Genomic DNA, 6,829 nt, shown 5'->3' with positions numbered 1-6,829 from the left:
TTTTAAATTAAAGAACCATAATTTGGGTGTTATTTTATATTCCGCAGATGAGTGCAGTTCTTCTATGTCTGTCTCTCTTTCTGACTCATTTCACTTAGCATGATACTTTCCATGTTGATCCATTTGTATGCTAAGTTCATGACTTCGTCTTTTCTGACAGCTGCATAGTATTCCACTGTGTAGATGTACCAAAGTTTCTTTAGCCAGTCATCTGTTCTCGGGCATTCGGATATTTTCCAGATTTGGGCTATCATAAACAGTGCTGCAATGAACATACATGTGCAGATGTCATTTCGACTATATCTTTTTGCCTCTCTAGGATATATTCCCAGAAGTGGTATTGCTGGGTCAAATGGGAGCTGGATTTCTAATTTTTTGAGGAGTGACCATATTGTTTTCCAGAAGGGTTGAACTAGTTGGCATTCCCACCAGCAGTGTAGGAGGGTCCCTTTCTCCCCACATCCATGCCAACAGCGTTTGCTTCTGTTCTTTTGGATGTGTGCCAGTCTCTGTGGTGTTAGGTGGTATCTCATAGTTGTTTTGATCTGCATCTCCCTGATGATTTGTGACGATGAGCATTATTTCATGTGCCTTTTGGGCATTCGTATTTCTTCCTTGAGAAAGTTTCTCTTCATTTCTTTGCCCCATTTTGTGATGGGGCTGGATGTTTTCTTCTTTTAGAGCACAACCAGTGCCTTATATACCCTTGATATCAACCCCTTATCAGATGGGTATTGGGTGAATAACCTTTCCCATTTTGCAGATTGCCTTTGTATTTGGGTCACTGTGTCTTTTGCGGTGCAGAAGCTTCTTAGTTTAATAAAGTCCCATTTGTTTATTTCTGGGCTGGAGCAATAGCACAGCGGGTATGGCGTTTGCCTTGCATGTGGCCAACCCGAGTTTGATTCCCAGCATCCCATATGGTCCCCTGAGCAATTCCTGAGTGCAGAGCCAGGAGTAACCTCTGTACACTGCTGGGTGTTACCAAAAAAAAAGGAAAAAAAATTGTTTATTTCTGTTTCTACCTGATTGCTTAGTTCCGTGTCATCTTTGAAGATACCATTCACTTCAATATCGTGTAGGGTTTTTCCGATCTTGTCTTCAATGTACCTTACGGATTGTGGTCTGATGTTGAGGTCTTTAATCCATTTTGATCTGACTTTTGTGCATGGTTTCAGGTCGAGGTCTAAGCCCATTCCTTTGCATGTGGTTGACCAGTTATGCCAGCACCATTTGTTAAAGAGGCTTTCCTTGTTCCATTTCACATTTCTTGCTCCCTTATCGAAGATTAGGTGTTCATACAATTGGGGTGGTGTGTAGGGATATTCCACCCTGTTCCATTGGTCTGTGACTCTGCTTTTGTTCCAGTACCATGCTGTTTTAATTGTTACCGCTGTGTAGTAGAGTTTAAGGTTGGGGAGGGTGATGACCCCCATTGTCTTTTTCCCAAGAATTGCTTTAGCTATTAGTGGGTGTTTGTTGTTCCATATTAATTTCAGGATTGCTTGGTCTATTTCTTTGAAGAATTTCATGGGTATCCTTATGGGGATCACATTGAAACTGTATAGTGCTTTAGGAAGTATTGCCACTTTGACAATGTTAAGTCTTCCTATCCATGAGCAGGGAATATTTTCCCATTTCCTCGTGTCTTCTTTTACTTCATGGAGTACGGTTTTGTAGTTTTCTTTGTAGAGATCCTTAACCTCTTTAGTTAGGCTGATTCCAAGGTACTTGATTTTCTGGGGCACAATTGTGAATGGCATTGATTTTTTTATGTCATTTTCCTCTATCTCACTGTTTGCGTATAGGAAGGCCAGGGAGTTTTGGGTATTGATTTTATAGCCTGCAACTTTACTGTACAAGTCTATTGATTCTAGGAGTTTCTTAATGGAGGTTTTTGGATTCTCTAGGTATAGAATCATGTCATCTGCGAATAGTGAGAGCTTGATTTCTTCCTTTCCTATCTGGATACCCTTAATGTCTTTTTCCTGCCTAATTGCTATTGCAAGTACTTCCAGTACTATGTTGAACAGAAGTGGTGAGAGTGGGCATCCTTGTCTTGTCCCTGATCTTAGAGGAAAGGCCCTTAGTTTTTCTCCATTGAGGATAATGCTTGCCACAGGTTTGTGATAGATGGCTTTGACTATCTTGAGGAAAGTTCCTCTAAATCCCATTTTGGTGAGAGTTTTCATCATAAATGGATGTTGGATCTTGTCAAATGCTTTCTCTGCGTCTATTGAAATGATCATATGGTTTTTATTTTTACTTTTGCTGATGTGATGGATTATGTTGATTAATTTCCGTATGTTAAACCATCCTTGCATCCCAGGGATGAATCTGACTTGGTCATGATGTATAATCTTTTTTATGAGTTGTTGGATTCTATTTGCTATTTTGTTGAGGATCTTCGCATCTGTGTTCATCAAGATTAACACCCAAGAATAATAGAAATAAGTACCAGATTTGCTCCATGGTTTGGAGACCCACCTCACATGCTGGGGGAAAGGGCAGCTCAGATAGAGAAGGGAATACCCTGCAAAAATGTGGTGGGAGGACCTGTGTGGGATGGTAGAGGTGTGCTTGGAGCAGACTATAGACCAAACACATTGGCCACCCAAGACATCCATTACTAACCACAACGCCCAAAGGGAGAGAGGGAACAGAGGGGAATGCCCTGCCAAAGAGATGGGGTGGGGAGGGGGATGGGGTGGGAATGGGTGGGAGGGATGATGGGGTCATCAGCAGAGGACGGGCACTGGTGGAGGGATAGATACTCAAGCTATATATGACTGAAACACAAGCATGAGAATATGTAAACCTGTATCTGTACCCCCACAGTGATTCATTAATTAAAAAAAATAAAAATAAATAAAATAAATTGAACACCTGAAAAAAAACATAATTTGCCAAGTTTTCATATTTGAGTTTTAGACATACTGTATTGCAGCATCAAATTACCACCAGAGTTAATTTCCCTCCACCAGTGTTCCCAGGTTTCCTTGCAATAACCTTCTCCACCCCAACACACACACATGTTGTGGTTTGCAATAGAGGTATTAAGTGGCCATCATGTTCAATCTATAGTCTACTTTCAGCCCACATCTCCCATCCCGAGTGGGCCCTCCTAGTACCCTTTACTTGGTGTTCTCTTTTCTGTCTGAGCTGCTTTTTCCTCCAGCATGTGGTCCCGGCTTCTAAGCTGTGGAGTATTCCTCCTGGTACTTATCTCTACTATTTTTGGGTGTTAGTCTCCCAGTCTGTTACTTTATATTCCACAAACGAGTGCAGTCTTTCTATGTCTTTCCCTCTCTTTCTGACTCACCTCACTTATTCATGACTTCATCTTTTCTAACAGCCGAATAGTATTCCATTATGTAGATATACCAAAGTTTCTTTAACCAGTCATCTGTTCTGGGGCACTCGGGTTTTTGCCAGATTCTGGCTATTGTAAAAAGTGCTGCAATGAACATATAAGTGCAGATGTTATTTCTACTATATTTTTTTGCATCTCCCAGACATATTCCCAGAAGTGGTATTGCTGGGTCAAATCGGAGCTCAATTTCTAATTTTTTGAGAAGCATCCATACTGTTTTTGCATTCCCACCAGCAGTAAAGGAGAGTCCTTTTCTCCCCCCATCCACGCCAACATTGGTTGCTTTTCAAAACTGAGATTTTGACACAGGTGAACTACACCTATAGATTACTTTGGGTACTGTTTCCAATTTATTATTAAGTCTTCTAGTTCATGAACACAGAATGTCTTCCCATGTATGGATAATTTTTTAAAAAGTGCATGTAAATAATGACCGTTGTGTATTTTTTAAAGGTCAAACAATATGATCAAGTGCAAAGAAAGGAAGAAAAAAATTACCCTTTGATAGATGCTATTAACATTCTGGTGAACAACTGTATTAGTACCTCTTCCTTGTTTTTGGGGGGCTACACCTAGCTGTGCTCAGGACATACTCCTGGCTCTGAACTAAAGGATAACTTCTGGTGGGTTTGGGGGACCATGTGGGGTACTAGAGATTGAACCAAGGTCAACCCTGTGCAAGGCAAGTTTCCTACCCACTGTATTATCTTTCTGGTCCCTGAATAATCTTTCAAAATTTTTATAGAAATAGCATATAATTTTTCCATTTTATATTTAATCTATGTTTTTATGTCAATTACTAGATTTAAATCATGTTTGTGCTATCATTTACTTAAGCAAACCCATATTGCAAATGTTTAGTTTGTTTTGGACTGAGTTGCATTTCTTGGTATCAAGTATTAATGGTAGAAATAATAGTATAATATTGAATGCTGGATGTTTTCCTTTTACTGAAGATGCAAGGTATCTCATACAATCAGTTCCCACAAATTTGAATTACTTTGGTATCTAAGTAATAAATCAGGTACAGTGATGGAAAATGATGAAAAATGATGAATCAGGTACTTGTTTAGAGATTTTTTTATATCCCAGCTTTTCGGTATCCCAGTGAATAATATTAACAGTATGACTAAATGAAATAAAACTTTGGAAAACCCATAGAAAGTGGTATTGTGTTAATTCTTAAGTTTTTGCCTTTAAGGGAGAAGACATGGATACAAAAAATGAAGTAATGCACGCAAGGTGAGTAGTGTACTTTGAAATAATATTTTGATCATTTGTGTGTATTCTGTTATATACTTTCATTTGTATTCAGTTACATCCTTTCCTTCAGATAGGCAAACTGTAGTACTGCTGTCTTTTATTTTGTAGAGAAATACAAACTACATCACAGGCAACTCCGTCTTGGGAAGAAAGTTTGAATGTGGTTTGGTATTTAAAATTTTTTATAATTATCACAGAGAATAGTTTGCATCATAATGTGGCAATTAAAAATATGGAATACTTAACGAATTTGTGTGTCATCCTTGTTCAGGAGCCATGCTAATCTCTGTATCATTACAATTTTAGTATATTTGCTGCCAAAGCAAGCACACATGGTATATGGTCTTAATAGTTCAATATTGTAGACAATTGGAAATTCTTATTAATTAATGGTTTCAGCACTATCTGGTGTTGCTGTACTTCCTAGAAATTGAATTTTTCACTTAAAACTATAAGTGTAGGGGCTGAAGCAGGTCGGCTCTTGCCTTATATGTGGCTAACCTTGGTTCTATCCTTGGCACTCCATACGGTCCCCAGAGCCCTGCCAGGAGTGATCCCTGAGTACAGAGCCAGAATTTAATTGAGAGTACCGCCAGGTGTGACCCAAAACAAAAAAAATAAAATTATATATTGTATCACTTTTTAATTTTTCTTTAATAATGTATTATTAATCTATGCATTTAACTTTTAACATTTTTTAAATTTTATTGAATCACCATGAGATACATTTACAAGCTTTCATGTTTGAGTTACAATCATACAATGATCAAACACCCGTCGTCCACCAGTACACATTCCCCACCACCAGTCTCCCCAGTATACCTTCTCCTTCCCACCCTCCCCCTGCCTCCATGGCAGACAATTTCCCCCATACGCTCTCTCTACTTTTGGGCATTATGGACCAAACATGATAACATTTAACTTCTCTAAAAGTGGGATTCAAAGTAAATAGTTGAGACAAATAACATGTTGAGTGGGAGAAATAGTAGCCACAGGTAAGGCATTCCATTCTTAGAAGATACATATGACCTCCCAAGCCCCATTGGGAGTGAACCCTGAGCACTGCCAGGAATGATTCAGAATGCAAAGCAAAGAGTAACCCCTAAACACCTGTGTGGTTCCAAATCAAGAACAAAACACCAACCCTGTTTGACTTTTCAGTCCTAAAAATTGTTCATTATTTGTACTGGGGTGAAAAGTGGTTATATGTGAACCAGAAATGTGCCTTGCATTTATGCTCTGGGTTCAATTTCCAGGCAGCACAAATATAGTTCTTTTATGATCTTGAGAAATGAGAGAAGGTATTTGTTGGAGGGCAAAATTAAATCAGGAATTGTAACAGTGGATCTCCTTAAGAGATGTTAAAATCAACAGTACAAAATAAGAGGCAGGTTTCAGAGGGATCCCAAGCCAAATGAAGCAGCAGTAGGAGAAAACTAAATGAATGAGGATGTGGCTCAGTGCTGGAGCATTTTCCTTGCATGTGTGAGACCCTAGGGTTGATTCCTGGCACCACAAGAGAAAAAATGGCTACATGACAATAGATTAGATTATTTCATTCCCCTTTGCCCGGCTAGATACAAGAACTTTAAACCACATACATGTTGATTTATTAAGAAAACACTGTTTTATGTCTGTGCCTGCACTTCAGCTAACATTGTAACATACTACCTTTAATTAGAAATATTTCAAATTTAGTCACATCCCTTGCTATCATTTGTCAATCGCTTTATGTTATGGTAGGTAACTTAGTTGGGGTAATTGGATGATATTTGGAGTCCTCCATGGACGTCTCAGATAATGACAACCAAAACTAAACTGAAATTTTCATTAAAGAGATTCTGTTTTGATGGCTTATTTCCAGACTGACCATTAGATAAGAAAATGGGTCATCAGCAGAAGTAGTGACATTATTTTCCTTTGAACTCTGTATGCCTATGCCCTAGATAAGCATCTATCCCCAAGATATGAGTAGATACTGAAGGAACAGTAGATAACTTTGGAGTCTGCTAGTTTTCATGTTTCGATGCTAATATAACTTAGATGTTATTGGATTCTATTAACTGGCAGTTTTAATTACTTTGTGTGTGGTGAATGAGTGAATGAGTGTGTGGGAGAATGTGTGAGTGAGTGAGTGAGTGAATCTGTGAGTGGTGAGAAAGAGGAGTGAAACATGTAATATAACTCCTCTTG

At 38.7% G+C, this 6,829-nt stretch overlaps 1 pseudogene; it reads right to left on the bottom strand.

Annotated features, from left to right (window-relative positions):
* Nucleotides 1–4,862: 4,862 nt before the first annotated feature.
* On the bottom strand, nt 4,863–4,962 carry LOC129400465 (U6 spliceosomal RNA; annotated as a pseudogene).
* Nucleotides 4,963–6,829: the final 1,867 nt, after the last annotated feature.

Source organism: Sorex araneus, chromosome X (genome assembly GCF_027595985.1).
Source record: "Sorex araneus isolate mSorAra2 chromosome X, mSorAra2.pri, whole genome shotgun sequence".
Taxonomy (NCBI): domain Eukaryota; kingdom Metazoa; phylum Chordata; class Mammalia; order Eulipotyphla; family Soricidae; genus Sorex; species Sorex araneus.
This window is presented reverse-complemented; position numbering and strand designations above follow the sequence as displayed.